This window comes from Lynx rufus, unplaced genomic scaffold (assembly GCF_022079265.1).
Source record: "Lynx rufus isolate CCGP_SWC_20201006 ecotype Redwood Valley unplaced genomic scaffold, mLynRuf1.p SCAF_3, whole genome shotgun sequence".
Classification (NCBI taxonomy): domain Eukaryota; kingdom Metazoa; phylum Chordata; class Mammalia; order Carnivora; family Felidae; genus Lynx; species Lynx rufus.
In genome coordinates this window covers 69,833,527-69,855,846 of record NW_025814845.1, presented here as the reverse complement: position 1 = coordinate 69,855,846, position 22,320 = coordinate 69,833,527, and the positions used below count along the sequence as shown (strand labels likewise).

Here is a 22,320-nt window from a genome sequence, read left to right as displayed (position 1 = left end):
AGGTGAATGGGGAAAGGGTTAACATTAGGCAGGGATAGATAAGGCTTCAGCTGCAAGCAGAAAGCTAAAGCAGGAGTGGGGCTTGGGGAAAAGCAGAAGGATAAACGCATTCCAGACCTGCCTGGGCAAGGTGTCTTGAGTGGAGTCTCACAAACTTTCTTATAAATTCCCAGTAAAAAGTCAGAGACAACAGTCCTCAGCAGCAACCCAGTTGGGACCCCTCTCACTCTTGAGAGCTGTGTACTTTCCCTCAACAAACTCTTATCACTTTGCTCACTCTATTTGAGAGATTCAGTCTTTGACTCCACAAGACAAGGACCAGCATCTCTCCCACCCTCCTGTAACAGAGGAACTATTGATTTACTTAGGGCATTAAGATGTAAACATCTCAAAGTTAAATGATAATATGAGGCAGTGGTTCTGGAGACATAAGAAGCAGTAAGTGATAAATTGCCAAGTGAATGGAAGTGAGAAAAGTGTTAAGAACTCAAAGTAGGGGGAGACCACTGTAGGCTATACTGGTCAAATAAAGCTTCATGGAGAAGGTTAGTCTTAGAAAGTCTTGGCTTTGGGGCGCCTGGGTGGCGCAGTCGGTTAAGCGTCCGACTTCAGCCAGGTCACGATCTCGCGGTCCGTGAGTTCGAGCCCCGCGTCAGGCTCTGGGCTGATGGCTCAGAGCCTGGAGCCTGTTTCCGATTCTGTGTCTCCCTCTCTCTCTGCCCCTCCCCCGTTCATGCTCTGTCTCTCTCTGTCCCAAAAATAAATAAACGTTGAAAAAAAAATTAAAAAAAAAAAAAAAAAGAAAGTCTTGGCTCTAAAAATATTTAGAATTTGAAGATGGGTGGGGAAAGGCATGAGAAGCAAGAGTATGAGCCAAGGAAGGGAAGTCAGAAAATAAGATGCATGAGTTTGAGATCATGTTGACCCTCTAGCATGGCCACCTCACCCTCTTAAAAAAGAAGAGCAGGGAGAAGCCTCCTAACACCAGGTTGTGGTGGTCCTGCTTCTCAGGCTCAGGAGTTTGGACTTGATTCTTTTATTTTAAAAAATGTCTTTAAAATTTTTTCTTTTAAGTTTATTTATTTATTTTGAGAGAGAGAGAGAGAGAGCAAGGGAGGGTCAGAGGCAGAATCCCAAGCAGGCTCCACGCTGCCAGCACAGAGCCCAATGTGGGGCTCAAACTCATGAACTACAAGATCATGACCAGAGCCAAAATCATGAGTTGGATGCTTAATCGACTGAGCCACCCAAGGCGCCCCTGGACTTGATTCTTTTAGTAAGGAAAAGAATGAATGGTTTTTCAACAGGCAGTGTTATAAAGAAAGACTTTGGTGATTCTAGAATAAAGATTATACTGGGGACAAGGGTTAGTAGGATGGTTTAGGTTGGATTGGAGGAGTAAGTGTTGTTGGCAGAGAATAGTTAGAAAACAGATACAACATAAGAAAGGGCTAAGCCACAAGATCAGAGGTTATGGGAAGAGATTCCTTAGACATTGTAAAGGAAGAAGTCATGGGATGGTGACTACATAAGGAGGGCTAAGAGTGTCTTTATGAAAGTAAGAGAGGAGGGTCAATTTTCAGAATGAAGTATACATCTATAGGTTGTTTATATTTTTAGTTTTGTTTTGTTGTTTTTTTTTTTTTTTTTTACACCAAGTGAGCTGGAATCAGTGTCTACATCAGAAGGTAGTGTGGACAAAAGTGTACTTTTTCAAAGACAGAAAAGAATATTTGCAACTCATAATGTTTTTGGAACACGTTATTCCTGGGAGTTTAACTCTTATGTATTTTAAGATTAGAATCTTGGCTTTTCCAAATAAACCTCGTGAGAGTTAAGCAACCCATACCTAGAGGGATAATGAGTGTGCTGATGAACAGGAATGTTGCAGTCGGCTGGGGGCTTTGGAAGACGTTTCAACCATTTTGTAGAGAAGAGCTCAAGACATAAACAGATTGTCCTTCAGGACAGAGGACAGGTTGTCAAATACTCTGCCAGTGCAAGTGAAGGGAAACACAATTACAGGAATTTTTTGCATGTTTTTTAATGTGTCACTGCTGGTAAATACGCTTCAGGAAAGGATGAACAGCTCCTGGCCAAGGAGGAAGCTGCTTTAAAGAAAGCAAAGCCAGAACAAAGAATTGGCAGTACTCTTAAGAGGCTGGGTAGCTTTGTTCAGGCCAGCCTGGGCTTCCTGTTTTGTGGGCTTCTCAAACATTTTTTGATTTTAACTGGCAAATATTGTAGCAGCTTAGGGCCTGGATTTCAAGTCTATTTCCATGCAGAATCTACTCCTCTGATTCTGAAATCAAGTACTCCTGTTAGCATCCTAATCCTCACAGCCAATGCCTCTAAAACAATGCAATGAATCCCTCTGATGGAGTGAGTAATGAATCCCCTTTTACAAAAAGCAACCAAAGCCCTTTATTCCTTCAAAGCACTGTCAACTACCCCCTTTATCTGTAGGCAACAGAACACATAAAATAAAATGATGCTTTCTTGCTTAGCCAAGCGAGGCCAAATGATGCAAAACCCAAAATATACTGAATATGTACAAAACTTTTACAAACACCTGGACCCATGTGGCAACTGTGGGTGAGCAAATTTATGCCCAGGCTGTTGACTGTTGAACATCTGTAGCAAAATCACTCTCTGTGTCCAAATGCTACGCTAACCAAATAAAGTCAATTTTACATACCTGTTATTCTTGCAGCAGGGGACTGCTTTGCTTAAATTCTTTTCTAGGTGGGGGATGTGGGGTTTTTTAGAAGAAACAAAATTCTTTCTTACTTGAAGAAGAAGAAAACTAGAGAAATAGAGAAGAGGAACGAGAAGATTTGCAAAGTGATTAAAAGGAAATCATTGTATTTAGAGGGTTTGGAACCAAACCTCTTCAGGTTTGGAACTAAAACCTTTGGTCCAGCGCTATTTTAAGACTTTCTTGTGTGAAAATAGAGAATAAGTATCTCAGGGTCATCTGTAGACATGATCCTTGTGCCAATGATATCAAATTTTATTTTTTTATTTTTTTTATTTTTTTTTATATATGAAATTTATTGACAAATTGGTTTCCATACAACACCCAGTGCTCATCCCAAAAGGTGCCCTCCTCAATACCCATCACCCACCCTCCCCTCCCTCCCAACACCCATCAACCCTCAGTTTGTTCTCAGTTTTTAACAGTCTCTTATGCTTTGGCTCTCTCCCACTCTAACCTCTTTTTTTTTTTTTTTTTTTCCTTCCCCTCCCCCATGGGTTCCTGTTAAGTTTCTCAGGATCCACATAAGAGTGAAACCATATGGTATCTGTCTTTCTCTGTATGGCTTATTTCACTTAGCATTACACTCTCCAGTTCCATCCACGTTGCTACAAAAGGCCATATTTCATTTTTTCTCATTGCCACATAGTATTCCATTGTGTATATATACCACAATTTCTTTATCCATTCATCAGTTGATGGACATTTAGGCTCTTTCCATAATTTGGCTATTGTTGAGAGTGCTGCTATGAACATTGGGGTACAAGGGCCCCTATGCATCAGTACTCCTGTATCCCTTGGATAAATTCCTAGCAGTGCTATTGCTGGGTCATAGGGTAGGTCTATTTTTAATTTTCTGAGGAACCTCCACACTGCTTTCCAGAGCGGCTGCACCAATTTGCATTCCCACCAACAGTGCAAGAGGGTTCCCGTTTCTCCACATCCTCTCCAGCATCTATAGTCTCCTGATTTGTTCATTTTGGCCACTCTGACTGGCGTGAGGTGATACCTGAGTGTGGTTTTGATTTGTATTTCCCTGATCAGGAGCGACGCTGAACATCTTTTCATGTGCCTGTTGGCCATCTGGATGTCTTCTTTAGAGAAGTGTCTATTCATGTTTTCTGCCCATTTCTTCACTGGGTTATTTGTTTTTCGGGTGTGGAGTTTGGTGAGCTCTTTATAGATTTTAGATACTAGCCCTTTGTCCGATATGTCATTTGCAAATATCTTTTCCCATTCCGTTGGTTGCCTTTTAGTTTTGTTGGTTGTTTCCTTTGCTGTGCAGAAGCTTTTTATCTTCATAAGGTCCCAGTAATTCACTTTTGCTTTTAATTCCCTTGCCTTTGGGATGTGTCGAGTAAGAGATTGCTACGGCTGAGGTCAGAGAGGTCTTTTCCTGCTTTCTCCTCTAAGGTTTTGATGGTTTCCTGTCTCACATTTAGGTCCTTTATCCATTTTGAGTTTATTTTTGTAAATGGTGTGAGAAAGTGGTCTAGTTTCAACCTTCTGCATGTTGCTGTCCAGTTCTCCCAGCACCATTTGTTAAAGAGGCTGTCTTTTTTCCATTGGATGTTCTTTCCTGCTTTGTCAAAGATGAGTTGGCCATACGTTTGTGGGTCTAGTTCTGGGGTTTCTATTCTATTCCATTGGTCTGTGTGTCTGTTTTTGTGCCAATACCATGCTGTCTTGATGATGACAGCTTTGTAGTAGAGGCTAAAGTCTGGGATTGTGATGCCTCCTGCTTTGGTCTTCTTCAAAATTCCTTTGGCTATTCGGGGCCTTTTGTGGTTCCATATGAATTTTAGGATTGCTTGTTCTAATTTCGAGAAGAATGCTGGTGCAATTTTGATTGGGATTGCATTGAATGTGTAGATAGCTTTGGGTAGTATTGACATTTTGACAATATTTACTTTTCCAATCCATGAGCAGGGAATGTCTTTTCATTTCTTTAAATCTTCTTCAATTACCTTCATAAGCTTTCTATAGTTTTCAGCATACAGATCCTTTACATCTTTGGTTAGATTTATTCCTAGGTATTTTATGCTTCTTGGTGCAATTGTGAATGGGATCATTTTCTTTATTTGTCTTTCTGTTGCTTCATTGTTAGTGTATAAGAATGCAACTGATTTCTGTACATTGATTTTGTATCCTGCACCTTTGCTGAATTCATGTATCAGTTCTAGCAGACTTTTGGGGGAGTCTATCGGATTTTCCATGTATAATATCATGTCATCTGCAAAAAGCAAAAGCTTGACTTCATCTTTGCCAATTTTGATGCCTTTGATTTCCTTTTGTTGTCTGATTGCTGATGCTAGAACTTCCAGCACTATGTTAAACAACAGTGGTGAGAGTGGGCATCCCTGTCGTGTTCCTGATCTCAGGGAAAAAGCTCTCAGTTTTTCCCCGTTGAGGATGATGTTAGCTGTGGGCTTTTCATAAATGGCTTTTATGATCTTTAAGTATGTTCCTTCTATCCCGACTTTCTCAAGGGTTTTTATTAAGAAAGGGTGCTGGATTTTGTCAAAGGCCTTTTCTGCATCGATTGACAGGATCATATGGTTCTTCTCTTTTTTTTTGTTAATGTGATGTATCACGTTGATTGATTTGCGAATGTTGAACCAGCCCTGCATCCCAGGAATGAATCCCACTTGATCATGGTGAATAATTCTTTTTATATGCTGTTGAATTCGATTTGCTAGTATCTTATTGAGAATTTTTGCATCCATATTCATCAGGGATATTGGCCTGTAGTTCTCTTTTTTTACTGGGTCTCTGTCTGGTTTAGGAATCAAAGTAATACTGGCTTCATAGAATGAGTCTGGAAGTTTTCCTTCCCTTTCTATTTCTTGGAATAGCTTGAGAAGGATAGGTATTATCTCTGCTTTAAATGTCTGGTAGAACTCCCCTGGGAAGCCATCTGGTCCTGGACTCTTATTTGTTGGGAGATTTTTGATAACCGATTCAATTTCTTCGCTGGTTATGGGTCTGTTCAAGCTTTCTATTTCCTCCTGATTGAGTTTTGGAAGAGTGTGGGTGTTCAGGAATTTGTCCATTTCTTCCAGGTTGTCCAATTTGTTGGCATATAATTTTTCATAGTATTCCCCGATAATTGTTTGTATCTCTGAGGGATTGGTTGTAATAATTCCATTTTCATTCATGATTTTATCTATTTGGGTCATCTCCCTTTTCTTTTTGAGAAGCCTGGCTAGAGGTTTGTCAATTTTGTTTATTTTTTCAAAAAACCAACTCTTGGTTTCGTTGATCTGCTCTACAGTTTTTTTAGATTCTATATTGTTTATTTCTGCTCTGATCTTTATTATTTCTCTTCTTCTGCTGGGTTTAGGCTGCCTTTGCTGTTCTGCTTCTGTTTCCTTTAGGTGTGCTGTTAGATTTTGTATTTGGGATTTTTCTTGTTTCTTGAGATAGGCCTGGATTGCAATGTATTTTCCTCTCAGGACTGCCTTCGCTGCGTCCCAAAGCGTTTGGATTGTTGTATTTTCATTTTCGTTTGTTTCCATATATTTTTTGATTTCTTCTCTAGTTGCCTGGTTGACCCACTCATTCGTTAGTAGGGTGTTCTTTAACCTCCATGCTTTTGGAGGTTTTCCAGACTTTTTCCTGTGGTTGATTTCAAGCTTCATAGCATTGTGGTCTGAAAGTATGCATGGTATGATTTCAATTCTTGTAAACTTATGAAGGGCTGTTTTGTGACCCAGTATATGATCTATCTTGGAGAATGTTCCATGTGCACTCGAGAAGAAAGTATATTCTGTTGCTTTGGGATGCAGAGTTCTAAATATATCTGTCAAGTCCATCTGATCCAATGTCTCATTCAGGGCCCTTGTTTCTTTATTGACCGTATGTCTAGGTGATCTATCCATTTCTGTAAGTGGGGTGTTAAAGTCCCCTGCAATTACCACATTCTTATCTATAAGGTTGCTTCTGTTTATGAGTAATTGTTTTATATATTTGGGGGCTCCGGTATTCGGCGCATAGACATTTATAATTGTTAGCTCTTCCTGATGGATAGACCCTGTAACTATTATATAATGTCCTTCTTCATCTCTTGTTACAGCCTTTAATTTAAAGTCTAGTTTGTCTGATATAAGTATGGCTACTCCAGCTTTCTTTTGGCTTCCAGTAGCATGATAAATAGTTCTCCATCCCCTCACTGTCAATCTAAAGGTGTCCTCAGGTCTAAAATGAGTATCTTGTAGACAGCAAATAGATGGGTCTTGTTTTTTTATCCATTCTGATACCCTATGTCTTTTGGTTGGCGCATTTAATCCATTTACATTCAGTGTTATTATAGAAAGATACGGGTTTAGAGTCATTGTGATGTCTGTATGTTTTATGCTTGTAGTGATGTCTCTGGTACTTTGTCTCACAGGGTCCCCCTTAGGATCTCTTGTAGGGCTGGTTTCGTGGTGACAAATTCCTTCAGTTTTTGTTTGTTTGGGAAGACCTTTATCTCTCCTTCTATTCTAAATGACAGACTTGCTGGATAAAGGATTCTCGGATGCATATTTTTTCTGTCTAGCACACTGAAAATCTCGTGCCAATTCTTTCTGGCCTGCCAAGTTTCATAAGAGAGATCAGTCACGAGTCTTATAGGTCTCCCTTTATATGTGAGGGCACGTTTACCCCTTGCTGCTTTCAGAATTTTCTCTTTATCCTTGTATTTTGCCAGTTTCACTATGATATGTCGTGCAGAAGATCGATTCAAGTTACGTCTGAAGGGAGTTCTCTGTGCCTCTTGGATTTCAATGCCTTTTTCCTTCCCCAGTTCAGGGAAGTTCTCAGCTATTATTTCTTCAAGTACCCCTTCAGCACCTTTCCCTCTCTCTTCCTCCTCTGGCATACCAATTATGCGTATATTATTTCTTTTTAGTGTATCACTTAGTTCTCTAATTTTCCCCTCATACTCCTGGATTTTTTTATCCCTCTTTTTCTCAGCTTCCTCTTTTTCCATAACTTTATCTTCTAGTTCACCTATTCTCTCCTCTGCCTCTTCCATCCGAGCCGTGGTGGTTTGCATTTTGTTTTGCATTTCATTTAAAGCGTTTTTCAGCTCCTCGTGACTGTTCCTTAGTCCCTTGATCTCTGTAGCAAGAGATTCTCTGCTGTCCTGTATACTGTTTTCAAGCCCAGCGATTAATTTTATGACTATTATTCTAAATTCACTTTCTGTTATATTATTTAAATCCTTTTTGATCAGCTCATTAGCTGTTGTTATTTCCTGGAGATTCTTCTGAGGGGAATTCTTCCGCTTGGTCATTTTGGATAGTCCCTGGTGTGGTGAGGACCTGCAGGGCACTTCCCCTGTGCTGTGGTGTATAACTGGAGTTGGTGGGCGGGGCCGCAGTCCGACCTGATGTCTGCCCCCAGCCCACCGCTGGGGCCACAGTCAGACTGGTGTGTGCCTTCTCTTCCCCTCTCCTAGGGGCGGGATTCACTGTGGGGTGGCGTGGCCCGTCTGGGCTACTTGCACACTGCCAGGCTTGTGATGCTGGGGATCTGGCGTATTAGCTGGGGTGGGAAGGCAAGGTGCACGGCGGCAGGGGGGGCAGGCTTAGCTCGCTTCTCCTTAGGTGATCCACTTCAGGAGGGGCCCTGTGGCAGCCGGAGGGAGTCAGATCCGCTGCCGGAGGTTTGGCTCCGCAGAAGCACAGAGTTGGGTGTTTGCGGGGAGCGAGCAATTTCCCTGGCAGGAACCGGTTCCCTTTGGGATTTTGGCTGGGGGGTGAGCGGGGGAGATGGCGCTGGCGAGCGCCTTTGTTCCCCGCCAAACTGAGCTCTGTCTTCCGGGGGCTCCGCAGCTCACCCTCCCTTTGTCCTCCAGCCTTCCCGCTTTCCGAGCAGAGCTGTTAACTTATGACCTCCCAGACGCTAAGTCGCGCTTGCTGTCGGAACACAGTCCGTCAGGCCCCTCCGCTTTTGCAAGCCGGACTCGGGGGCTCTGCTTGGCTGGCGAGCCGCCCCTCCGCCCCGGCTCCCTCCCGCCAGTCCGTGGAGCGCGCACCGCCTCGCCGCCCTTCCTACCCTCTTCCGTGGGCCTCTCATCTGCACTTGGGTCCGGTGACTCCGTTCTGGTAATCCTCTGGCGGTTTTCTGGGTTATTTAGGCAGGTGTAGGTGGAATCTAAGTGATCAGCAGGACGCGCGGTGAGCCCAGCGTCCTCCTACGCCGCCATCTTGTCAAATTTTATTTTGATACCATCAATAACATTTAGTTACTCTTCTTTCTCAAATTTAAAGAAAACCTCGTTTCTTAGGTGTAGCTCTCGAGTTATTTTGGAGCTCCAGTTTTGAAATGCTCTAATGAAACCACTCTGAAGCAACAGTCCTACAGTTTGTTAACTACAGCTTTCTTTGGAAACCAGCCATGGTTATCACTTAGCTATAGCCTTGGATCATTGACTCTGGTTGCTAGAATGCAGTTGTTAACTTCACAAAACCTACAAGAACAGGAGAATGCTCTCTTTCTCTAATCTTACCCTTAGTTCGTTCTTTCTTTCTTTCTTTCTTTCTTTCTTTCTTTCTTTCTTTTTAAAAATTTTTTTTGTTGCTTATTTATTTATTTTGAGAGAGAGAGAGAAAAAGAGAGAGAGCACAAACAGGAGAGGGGCAGAGAGAGAGGGAACTGGAGACAGAATACCAAGCAGGCTCCAAGCTGTCAGCGAGGAGCCCAATGCAGGGCTCATTGCAGGTCTTGAACTCACAAACTGTGAGATCATGACCTGAGCTGAAACCAAGAATCGGTAGCTTAACCAACTGAGTCAACCAGGTGCCCCACCCCTTAGTTCTTTCACATCTTCATCTTCTCGTCAGTTCCATCCCTCCTTCTGTTCTCACCTCTCTAGTTCTTGAATAACCTGCTATACAATCTCTTAAATCAAATTTTCATTGGTTATGAATGGAATCTCACTGTATTGGTACTTGGCTGAACACCAGTTTCATGAAAGTGACATTTAAGTGGAAACTACCCTCTGAGGGTTAAGGAATTTGGGTGGTAGTGAAAGAGAAAAGGGAAAACAAGGAGATTTTTATTCCAGGAGATTCCAAAGTGCAGACAGGTTGAGAACCAGTTCTTCTCAATCCTTAATATGCATATAAATCACCTAAGGATCTTGATAAAAATGCAGATTCTAACCCTGTAGATGTAGGGTGGAGCACAAAACTCTGCAGTTCTAACCAGCTTTCCAGGTGATAACTCCTGCCACTTCTCTCTGGTCCCTGAGTAGCAAGGGAGAGGTCACAGGGTCTAGATCAAACTTGGGTCCTATCACAATCACCTGGGGAATTTGGTAAAACTACAAAGGCCTAGACCTCTTCCTGCTTCAAAGAAGCTGGGACTCTGTGATTCTTGTTAGCTTCCAGGTGATTCTGATGCAGGTCAAGATATAAGAACCCCTGGTCTATTGTGGATTCTGAGCTGTCTGACTGCCCTGCCTGTTGTAACTTTCTTGTGGCCTCTCTTGTTTCCTTTTTTGTACCTTCTGAAATTCTAGAAAAAAATACCAGAAGAAACTAAAAAATCAGAATAATGGATTTTAATGCACTCTAACATTGAGTATACAAAATGCACTACTCAATTTCAAAAAGAAAGAATGGGTCATGTGGCAGATATGTCCTGCCAAACATCCAAGTATGTTTGACATCTTATTTGCAAAAATCTCGTTTTGCCTCATGTTATGCAGTAATCTTTATCTCCCTCAATTTTCAGTCTTATATCTCCTCAACCTGAAGCTTATAGTTATATATGGTATTTCTCCATATTTTAAGGATGACTCTACTTAAAATTATAACAATATCACCAAATAGCCTTGTTTAATTAAGTATATCAAAAGAGATTATCTGGTCTATAGATCATATTTTGTCATTATATGCTATTTTCTTTTTTTAAATGTTTATTTATTTATTTATTTTGAGAGAGATACAGAGAGTAAGTGAGTGGGGGAAGGGCAGAGAGCGAGGGAGACAGAGAATCCCAAGCAGGCCTCCATGCTGTCAGCACAGAGCCTGATGCAGGGCTCAAACTCACAAGTCATGATATCATGACCTGAGCCAAAACCAAGTGTCTGACGCTTAACCAACTGAGCCACCCAGGTGCTCCTGTATGCTATTTTCAGTCATATCTTAGGGCCCATACTTGTCTTATATTGAGAAAATCTAAACATTTCCCCCCTTAGCAGACAGATACATCTCCTGGCATGATAGACTTTATAAAATATTGTGTTGATATTTTGTTCTTTTAATATTAATAATAGCTAACATTTATTGTATACTTACTAACTGCCACACACTTCGTGGTTTAACTCATTGTTTCCTCCCAGCAACTTAGGAGATAAATGTCCTTTTTTTTTGACAGATAAGGAAAGCAAGAATTTGGCCAAGGTCGCAAACCATGATGAGCAAGACGGGTAGCTAAAGCCTGGCAGTCTTGCTGCATGATTTCTGCGTCATACTCATTTTAGTGTTATTGTTTACCTGTACATGTCTCTTCATTAAATGCTTGTATGTCTTCCTTTCCCTTTGAATAGGCTCTATTTCTTTGGAGCAGTTTTAGATTCACAGCAAAATGGGATGGAGAATGCAGAGTTCCCACATAACCTCTGCCCCCACACACGCACAGCCTCCCACACTACCAATATACCGATTAAGAGTGGTACATTTCTGGGGCGCCTGGGTGGCTCAGTCAGTTAAGCATCTGACTTCAGCTCTGGTCATGATTTCGCAGTTCTTGAGTTTGAGCCCCACATCAGGCTCTGTGCTGACAGCTCAGAGCCTGGAGCCTGCTTCAGATTCTGTGTCTCCCTCTCTCTCTCTCTCTGCCCCTCCCCTGCTCACACCCTGTTCTGTCTCTCTCAAAAATAAATAAACATTAAAAAAAAAAAAGTGGTACATTTCTTACAAGTGATGAACATACCTTGGCACAGCATTATCACTTATCACCCAAAGTCCTCAGTTTATATTAGGGTTCACTCCCACTGTTGAAAGTTCTATGGATTTTGACAAGTATACAGTGATGTGTATCTACTATTATAGTATCATATAGAATAGTTTCCTTGCCCTAAAAATCCTCTGTAACTTAACTGTTTATCCTTCACTCTCTCCTACCTCCTACCTTTCCAACCACTGATCTTTTAACTGTCTGCACAGTTTTGCCTTTTGCTGAATGTCATATATTTGGAATCAGATTGGCTTCTTTTAATAGGCATTTAAGTTTCCTCCATGTCTTTTCATGGCTTGGTAGCTTGCTTTCTTTCTTTCTTTCTTTCTTTCTTTCTTTCTTTCTTTTTCTCTCTTTCTTTTAAGTGTATTTATTTTTGAGAGAGAGAGAGAGAGAATTAATGAGTGGGGGAGGGGCAAAGAGAGAGGGAGAGAGAGAGAGAATCCTAAGTAGGCTCTGCACTGTCAGCATGGAGCCTGATATGGGGCTTGAACCCACAGTGAGATCATGACCTGAGCCCGAACCAAGAGTCGAATGCTTAACCAACAGAGCTACCCAGTCACCCTTATAGCTCATTTCTTTTTAGTGCCAAATAATATGCCATTATCTGGATGTACCACAGTTTATTTATCTATTAACCTACTGAGGGACATTTTGGGGGATGCTTCTAAGTTTAGGCATTATGAATAGAGCTCCTATAAATATCCGTGTTCAGATTTTTGTGAGGACCTAAGTTTTCAACTCATTTAGGTAAATGAACACGATTACTGGATCCTGTAGCAAGAGGATATTTACTTTTCTTTTAAAAAAATTTTTTTTAACGTTTGTTCATTTTTGAGAGACAGAGACAGAGCATGAGTGGGGGAAGGGCAGAGAGAGAGGGAGACACAGAATCCAAAGCAGGCTCCAGGCTCCCAGCTGTCAGCACAGAACCCAACACAGAGCCCAACATGGGGCTTACACTCACAAACCATGAGATTATGACCTGAGCCAAAATTGGATGCTTAACCAACTGAGCCACCCAGGCACCCTAAGGATGTTTAGTTTTGTGGGAAACCACCAAACTGTCTTCCAAAGTGGCTATGTGTATTTGCATTCTCACCAGAGACAATTTGGTGTCATCTGTATTTTAAATTTTGGCCTTTCTAACAGGTGTGTGGTGGTATCTTATTATTGTTTTAATTTGCAATTCCATAATGACATATGACGTGGAGCATCTTTTCATAGGCTTATTTGCTATCTGTATATCTTTTGTGAGATGTTAGATCTGTGGCCCATTTTCTAATTAGGTTATTTTCTTATTGTTGAGTTTTAAGAGTTTTTTGTATATTCTGATGCTTTTTCAGATCTTTTGCAAATATTTTCTCCCAGTCTGTGGCCTGTCTTCTCATTCCCTTCACAGTATCTTTTGCAGAATAGACGTTTTTTAATGTTTAATAGAGTCCAACTTATCAATGATTTCTTCCATGGGTCATGTTTTTGGTGTTATGTCTAAAAAGTCATCACCATACTGATGGTCACCTACATTTTTCTCCTATGTTATCTTCCAAGAGTTTTTTAGTTTTGCCCTTTCTGTTTAGGTCTGTTATCCATTTTGAGCTGATTTTTGTGAAGAGTGTAGGTCTGTGTCTAGATTCATATTTTTGCATGTTGATGTCCATTTGTTCTTGCACCATTTGTTGAAGACTAGTTTTGCTCTATTGTACTGCTGCTGCTCTTTTGTCAAAGATAAGTTGACTGTATGGGTCTTTTTCTGGACTCTCTGTTCTGTTCCATGAACAATTTATTTGACTATTTTTTTCTCCACTACCAGTGTCCTGATTACTATAGACTTGTAGTAAGTTTTGTTTTGTTTTGTTTTTGGATCATATGTATATTACGTGATCCAAATGTGTATAATTCTTTTTATACATTGTTAGATTCAGTTAATATTTTGTTGAAGATGTTTGCCTCTATATTCATGAGACATATTGGTCTTTTTCCTTGTTTTGTATTTTCTTGTAATGTTTTATTTTCTTTTCCTGTAATATCTTTGTCTGGTTTTGGTGTTAGGGTAATGTTGGCCTCATAGACCGAGTTTGGAAGGACAGTCGACCCTTGAACAATATGCAGGCTATGGGCACCAACTCACTGCACAGTTGAAAATCTACGTATAACTTTTGACTCCTTAAAAAACTTAATTACTGGGGGCGCCTGGGTGGCTCAGTCGGTTAAGCGTCCGACTTCGGCTCAGGTCATGATCTCACGGTTTGTGGGTTCAAGCCCCACATCAGGCTCTGTGCTGACAGCTCAGGGCCTGGAGCCTGCTTCAGATTCTGTGTCTCCCTGTCTCTCTGCCCTTCTCCCGCTCATAATCTGTCTCTCAAAAATAAATAAACATTAAAAAAAATTTTTTTAATAAAAAATAAATTAAAAAAACTTACTTTTAAGGCTGTTTATAGCCTACTGTTGACTAGAAGCCTTACTGATAACATTATATATTGTATTCTTACAATAAAGTAAGCTAGAGAAGAAAATATTAAGAAAATCATAAAGAAAAGAAAATACACTTATAATACTGTATTTATTGAAAAAAAATCCATGTACAAGTGGACCCCTGCAGTTCAAACCCATGTTTGAAGGTCAAGGGTCAGTTCTATTCTCTTGGCTTCTATCTTCTGAAAGAGATTGTAGGGAATGGGTATATTTTCTCCTTAAATGTTTTGTGCAATTACCCAATGAACCCACCTGGGCCTGGGGCTTTCTGCTTTTGAAAATTATTAGTTATTGATTCGGTGTCTGTAAAGATATAGGCCTGTTGAGATTGTCTATTTCTTCTTGGGTAAGTTTTGGTAGATTGTGTCTTTTATGGAATTTGTCCATTTCATTTAGATTATCAAATTGTCGGCAGAGAGTTGTTTAAAGTATCTTTTATTATTTACATAATATCCATGGGTTCTGTAGTAATGTTCACACTTTCCTTTCTGATGTTAATGCTTTGTGTCGTTTCTGTTTATTTTTACTTCTTAGTTAGCTTATCTAAAGGATTATAAACCCTTTTGTTCTTTTAAAAGAACCAGCTTTTTTGTCCTTCATTAATTTTCTGTCAATTTCCTATTTTCAATTTCATTATTTCTGTTCTAATTGTATTATTTTTCTTTTTTGCTTACTTTGTATTTAATTTTCTCTTCTTTTTCTAATTTCTCAAGGTTGAAACAGATGATTGAATTTATATCTTTTTTCCTTTTTAATATATGCATTTAATGCTGTAAATTTTCATCTAAGCACTTTTTGCTTCATTCCATAAGTTTTGATAAGTTGTATTTTCATTTTCATTTAGCTCAAAATGTTTTTAAATTTCTCTTGAGATTTCTTCTTTGACCCACATGTAATTTAAAAGTGTTATTTAGTCTTCAAATATTTTGGGATTTTCCAGTTGTCTTTCTTTATTAATTTCTAGTTCAAATCCATTATGATCTGAGAGCATACATTGTATGATTTGTTTTTGTGGAAAAAAAAACTATTAAAAAATTTTTTTTAATGTTTATTTATTTTTGAGAGAGACAGAGACAGAGTGTGAGCAGAGGAGGAGCAGAGAGAGAGGGAGACACAGAATCTGAAGCAGGCTCCAGGCTCTGAGCTGTCAGCACAGAGCCCAAATGGGGCTTGAACTCAAGGACTGCGAGATCATGACCTGAGCTGAAGTTGGTTGCTTAACCAACTGAGCCACCTAGACACCACAAAAAAAAACCATTTTTTTAAATGTTTGTTTATTTATGTATTTTGAGAGAAAGAGAGAGAGCATGAACAGGGGAGGGGCAAAGAGAGAGGGAGAGAGGGAATCCCAAGCAGACTCCATGCTCAGTGTGGAGCCCAACACAGGGATTGATCTCAACCATGAGATCATGACCTGCGACAAAATCAAGAGTCGGATGCTCAACTGACTGAGCCACCCAGGTGCCCCTTTTCTTGAAAAATTTTAATGATGTGTTTTGTGACCCAGAATGTGGTCTATCTTGGTGGTTGTTCCCTATGAGCTTAAGAAGAATGTGTAATCTGCTGTTGTTGGAAGAAGTAGTTTGTAGATGTCAATTATACCCAGTTGATTGATGGTGCTGTTAACTACATTCTTACTTATTTTCTACCTTGTGGATATGTGCATTTCTGACAAAAGGGTATTACAGTCTCTAAGTATAATTCTGGATTCATCAATTTCTCTTTGCAGTTCTATCAGTTTTTCCTCATGTATTTTGGTGCTCTGTTGTTAGGTGTGTACACATTAAAGATTGTTATGTCTTCTTGGAGAATTGACCCCTTTATCATTATCTAATGTCCCTCTTTATCCTTGATAATTTTTCCTGCTTTGAAATCTGCTCTGTCTGAAATCAATATAAGTAATCCGACTTTCTTTTGATTAGTGCTAGCATGGTATATCTTTATTTATCCATTTATTTTTCATCTCTATGTGTCTTTATATTTCAAGTGGGGATTTTTCTTTTAGACAACATGTAGTTGGGGCTTGTTGTTTTTTTTTTTAACCACTTTGACTGTTTCAATCTTTTAATTTTTGTATTTGGACCATTGATATCTTAAAATGATTATTGCTGTATTTGGATTAGTATATATCTTATTTGTTATTGTTTTCTTTTTATTGCCCTGTTCTTTGTTCCCATTTTTGTCTTTCACTTTTTTCCCTGCCATTTATGGCATTTATGGCTTTAATTGAACATTTTATATAATTATATTTTCTCTCCTTTGTTAGTATATAAATTATGTCTTTTTAAACAACTTTTTTTAGTGGTCACCTTCAAATTTGTGATCTATATCAATTTCCTTCTCTCTAAAGAAATTCTTCTTTTTTTTAAGTAGGCTTCATGCCCAGCTTGGAGCCCAATGCAGGGCTTGAACTCACAACCCCAAGATCAAATCTGAGCTGAAATGGAGAGTCAGGTGCTTAACCAACTGAGCCACCCAGATGCCGCTCTAAAGGACTTCTTTTAACATTTTTTTTTGTAAGACAGGTAAACTGGAAACAAATTCCCTCAATGTTTGTTTGAGAAATTGTTTCTTCTTCACTTTTAAAGGATGATTTTACAGGGTACAGCATTCTAGGTTAGTGTTTTGTGTTTTTTTCTTTTTCAGTACCTCACATATTTCACCCTATGGTTTCATGGGTTTGCATGGTTTCAGAGAAGTTGTACATAATTTTTATCTTTGCTTCTCTGTAGAAAAGATGCTTTTTCCTTCTGGCTTCTCACAAGATTCTTTCTTTGCCTTTTATTTTCTGCAGCTTGAATATGATGTGCTTAGGCATATTTTATTTGGTATTTATCCTGCCTGGTGTTCTCTTCATTTCTTGTGGCTTTGTGGTGTTATAAGCTGAATGTTAGTGTTTCCCCTAGAACTCATATGTTGAAATCTTAACCCACATGTGATTACATTAAGAGGTGGGGTTTTGGGGAGGTAATTAGGTCATAGGAGTAGAGCCCTTATGAATGAGGATTAGTGCTTTTATAAAAAGGGACATGAGAGATTGCTCTTACTCTCCGCCATATGAGGATACAGTAAGAAGACAGCCATTTACACACTGGGATGCTGGCTCTCACCAGAACCAAATCTGCCAGCACCTTAATCTTGTATTTCTCTGCCTCTAGAACTTTGAGAGAGAAATTTTTGCTGTTTAAGTCACCCAGTCTATAGCAATTTGTTGTAGCAGACAGCTAAGACATATGGTTTGCTGTCTGACCTTAATTTGGGGGAAATTCTCAGTCATTATTGCTTCAAGTATTGCTTTTGTGTCATTGTCTCTTCCTTTTCCTTTTGGTATTCCCATTATGTGTATGCTATGCTTTTTATAGTTACACCACAGTTTTTGGATATTCTGTTCCTTTTTTTCTGTCTTTCTTCTCTTTGCTTTCAGTTTCTGTTGACATATCCTCAAGTTCAAGAGATTCTTTCCTCAGTTGTGGTCAGTCCACCAGTAAGCCCAGTAATGGCATTCTTCATTTCTGTTACAGTGTTTTTATTCCCTAACATTTTTTTTTAATTTCTAGAATATTCATCTCTGTTTACATTACCTACTTGTTTTTTCAGCTTTACTTTTTTCATTAGAACACTTATCATATTGATCATAGTTGATTTAAATTCATGATCTGATAATTCCAACCTCCCTAACATATCTAAGACTGGTTCTGATTCTTGCTCTGTCTCTTCGAACAGTGTTTTTTGCCTTTTTGTGTGCCTTTTAATTTTTTGTTGAAAGCCAGACATTATATACTGGGTAAAAGGAATGCTGGTAAACAGCATTGTTGGTAAGGTGTGGGACGAGGGGTAGCATCCTGTAGTCCTACGATTGTCTTTTAGTGAGCCTGTGCTCTTAGTTTGAACTTCACAAGTGCTTCTCAGTCCCTACCACCCAACCTTAGAGAAGACAAGATGGCTAGAGGGGGCTGGAGTTGGTTATTTATCTCTTCCTAGGTAATTTTAAACTTTGATAAAACCCTAATAGGTGGTTAGGGTCTGATAAAATAGTATCTCTTGAAGACAGGCTTTGTTAAGAACAGAGTGCTCTGGTTTGTTTCAAAATTGTTCCTCTTCCTACGGGAAGCTGAGGGGGATTTTTCTCTGATCTTTACTGTGAACACCTGGTAGAACTTCAGGAGCTAAAACCTACAAAAATGAGGTGATCCTCTTGGAGTTTTTAGCTCATAGACCTGTCCACCAGCAATTTATCAATTGCAATTCAGGTTTTCTTACCTTGGCACTGGTTTCCCAGAGTTTTTGTTTGTGAGTTTTTGTCCTATTAAGTTGTGATTCTCTATTCACCTGTCTGTCTCCCATTTTAGGGGAAGCAGTTTGCTCTGTGTCCTCACTTCTCTGACAGAGCTAAGAAAAGCTATTGATTTTTCAGTTTGTTCAACTTTTTATTTGGTGTTAAAGGAGTGTGGTGACTTCCAAGGTCCTTACGTGCCTGACTGGCCATTGGAAGTCTGCTTGAATGGTTTTAACTACCAAATTCTGTCCTCAACAGCCATGTTTGTTTCTATGTGTGAATTAGTTCTCAAATGATCAATTGCTGCTCAAGTGCTTATGTCTTACTGACATAACATCAACCTAGTTAAGAGGCTGGGCCTCACCTACTTGGGTCTAGAAACTGGATCTTCTCGGTGTGTTTGTGCTGATGGGCTCAAGTTGCTGATTCATAATAAGTTCACAAGAAATTGAGGTATGAATTAGAATGACAATTGATTTTATTATGGACATTCTTCTGTATGATTTAGAAACTCAAATCTCCAAGTGGGCCCTTCTAGATATCAGAGTAGAGAAAATGGGGCACATTTAAGAGCTTTGTCATCCAAGTAATGGAAAATTTTGTGTGAGCTGTCTCTACCCATAATAAAGAAAAACCTCTCTAGGGACTGGAAATTTCACACTGTTCTGATCCAATGTTATTATTAGTCTAATAATTGTGATTACTACTAATAAACACACCATTTATGGGATGATTCTTCTGTGTCAGGAACTATGCTAAACACTTAATCCTCAGAGATAAAGATGATTATACTTTGGTAGATTAGGAAGGTCACGTGATTTAATCAAGCTCACCCACCCAGTTAGTAAAACCCTGAAGCAGGATTCAAAAGCAGAGCTCTCTGAGCCCAGCATATACTATATGGACTCTCAACAATTCTTGGACTATCTGTTTTTTTAGTTTCTATAAAGAAACTTCTTCTTTTTTTTTTTTTAATTTTTTTTTTTCAACGTTTATTTATTTTTGGGACAGAGAGAGACAGAGCATGAACGGGGGACGGGCAGAGAGAGAGGGAGACACAGAATCGGAAACAGGCTCCAGGCTCTGAGCCATCAGCCCAGAGCTCGACACGGGGCTCGAACTCAGGACCGCGAGATTGTGACCTGGCTGAAGTCAGAGGCTTAACCGACTGCGCCACCCAGGCGCCCGAAACTTCTTCTATAAAGAAGAAACTCTTTGTGTTAAACACATTCTTTATTCCGATAAGTTATTGTAAATAAAGTTATATATAATACAGTTTTAGCTTTGGCCAGTTAACAAAGATGATTGTGAAAAGTTTTCTATGAAATTTTATAAACTAGAATATATTACGTATAAAAAAGAAGTGTAGAGAATATTGTAATAAATGCTTATGCACCACCATGAGGATTCTTATATGTTAGCATCATTCTCTTCTTTACAAAGAGATTCTTTTAAAATAAAAATCAATCAGGTCACTTTTCTTTTTGAAACCCTCTGATGCCTTTCCACATCTAAATACAACCTCAAAGTACCAATAAGCCACTAAGCCCTACACAATCTTTTACCATTTTCCCTCTCATTATTGACACTCTAACCTTGCTATGCCTTGAAGATGCCAAGCATTTCCTGTCTCAGAACGTTCGTGCAGACCTCCCCCTCTATCTGCAACACTCTGGTATCAGTATACTCATAGGATTAAGTTTAACTGAAAGATAATGGTATAAACAATATAGACACTTATTTATCTCTCATGTTGAAGACATCTTGAGGTAGGCATTCCAGAAATAGTATAATGTTCATGGTTTCAGGGGCACCTGGGTGGCTCAGTTGGTTAAGCATCTGACTTGAGCTCAGGTCATGGTCTCCCAGTTCGTGAGTTTGAACCCTGTGTCGGGCTCTCTACTGTCAGCTCAGAGCCTGCTTTGGATCCTCTGTCTCCCTCTCTCTCTGCCTCTCCCCTGCTCACATTCTCTCTCTCAAAAACAAACATTTAAAAAAAAAAAAGCTTAAAAAAAAAAAGTCCATGGTTTCAAAGAACCCACATTTTTTCTTTGTCATATATGGGTTCTACTCTCAAAGTCATTTCACAGTCCAAGCTAGCCACAGGGATTCCACTCATCATGTTTGAATTCTAACTAAAAGGAAAGAGGAAGACAGTAAGAATACTCTAGGTTTCTATGAAATGTTGGATCAAGGAGGAAATGGAATACCTCATTTTTTTAATTTTATTTTATTTTTATTTAAAAAAAATTTTTTTTTAACGTTTATTTATTTTTGAGACAGAGAGAGACAGAGCATGAACAGGGGAGGGGCAGAGAGAGAGGGAGACACAGAATCTGAAACAGGCTCCAGGCTCTGAGCTGTCAGCACAGAGCCTGACGCGGGGCTCGAACTCACGGACCGTGAGATCATGACCTGAGCCAAAGTCGGACGCTTAACCGACCAAGCCACCCAGGCGCCCCTATACCTTGTTTTTTTTACATGTTTTTTTGAAGTTAAACCTTTGTTGTCTAAATACGATCCCATCTACCTTCATGGCAGCCTCAGAGGACAATAATAAGGTGTCCTTTCAAACTGAACTTGTTTCTATTCACCCTTCTAGTAAAAATGTAGTTGAGCCTGATCTTTCTGTACCACCTATGGCCCAGGAGAATTCAGATTTCTTTTATTTTAACAATAGAAACCTTTTTAAAAATTAAAAATAAATGCTATAAAAAATTTTTTTTACAATCACCTGTATTAACAGGTCAAAACTAAAACTAAATAATTTATAACTGGTTTTATAATAACCTATCAGAATAAAGAATGTATTTAACACAAATGGGGTGATAAAACAGTCCAAGAATTGTTGAGAGTCCATATAGTACTTGTAAAATAAACTCCAGTATATAAAAATATATTTATTGTTATTTATATGTTAAAATTTATAGAATTTACTTATTATGGAGTCAGTGAAAACAGTATTTTTGATGAACACAAGGCTGTTGTAGAGAGAGTTTCTTATAGTTGCAGGAAGCCTCTGAAATAAACTTATTTTTGATTTTGTTTTGGTTGTACACTATTGAGAAAAATCTGATTTACAGACTAGTAGTTGGACATGGTTTCAGGTTTTTGTATTGAGTTCATCATCTTAATAATTTTATGATTTTCTTTGATTAAACAGAGATGACAAGAGAAGACTTATTCTGAAATACATATAAACATACATAAATTAGCTTGTATGCTTCCAATATGTTAAACTTACCAAAGTTTAGTATGTGAAAGATAGTATGTGAAAGGGCACTATATGTTTTTGTATAATTTCTTAAAATGTTTAAAAAAATTGTTTAATGTTTATTTATTTTTGAGAGAGGAAGAGAGACAAAGCACGAGTAGGAAGGGGCAGAGAGAGAGGGAGACACAAAATCTGAAGCAGGCTCCAGGCTCTGAGCTGACAGCACAGATCCTGATGTGGGGCTCAAACCCATGAACCATAACACAAGATCATGACCTGAGCCGAAGTCAGACAGTTAACCGACTGAGCCACCCAGGTGCCCCTTAAAATGTTTTAAATAAATAAGGAAATACTTCTCTATATATTTATATACTACATGTTGAACTGGAATGTTCCTATGGTATCAGAGGATAATTCTTCTGATGTCCAATGTTTTTAGTTTAATGATATCTTATGGATTGGCAAGTTGCAGGTGACATTCTCCATGCCTTTGACACCCACCAGAAGGGAGATTTACAATCCCAACAAAATTGAGGATGTACTTGCCAGTTATGATACTTTTTTTTTAAGTTTATTTATTTATTTTTGAGAGAGAGTACAAGTCAGAGAAGAGCAGAGAGAGAGAGAGAGAGAGAGAGAGAGACA

At 39.2% G+C, this 22,320-nt stretch overlaps 1 protein-coding gene across 5 annotated transcripts in view; it reads left to right on the top strand.

The window, feature by feature from the left end:
• ABCG2 (ATP binding cassette subfamily G member 2 (Junior blood group)) overlaps positions 1-22,320 on the top strand; it is a 147,463-nt gene that overhangs the window by 36,838 nt on the left and 88,305 nt on the right. The window lies entirely within an intron of this gene.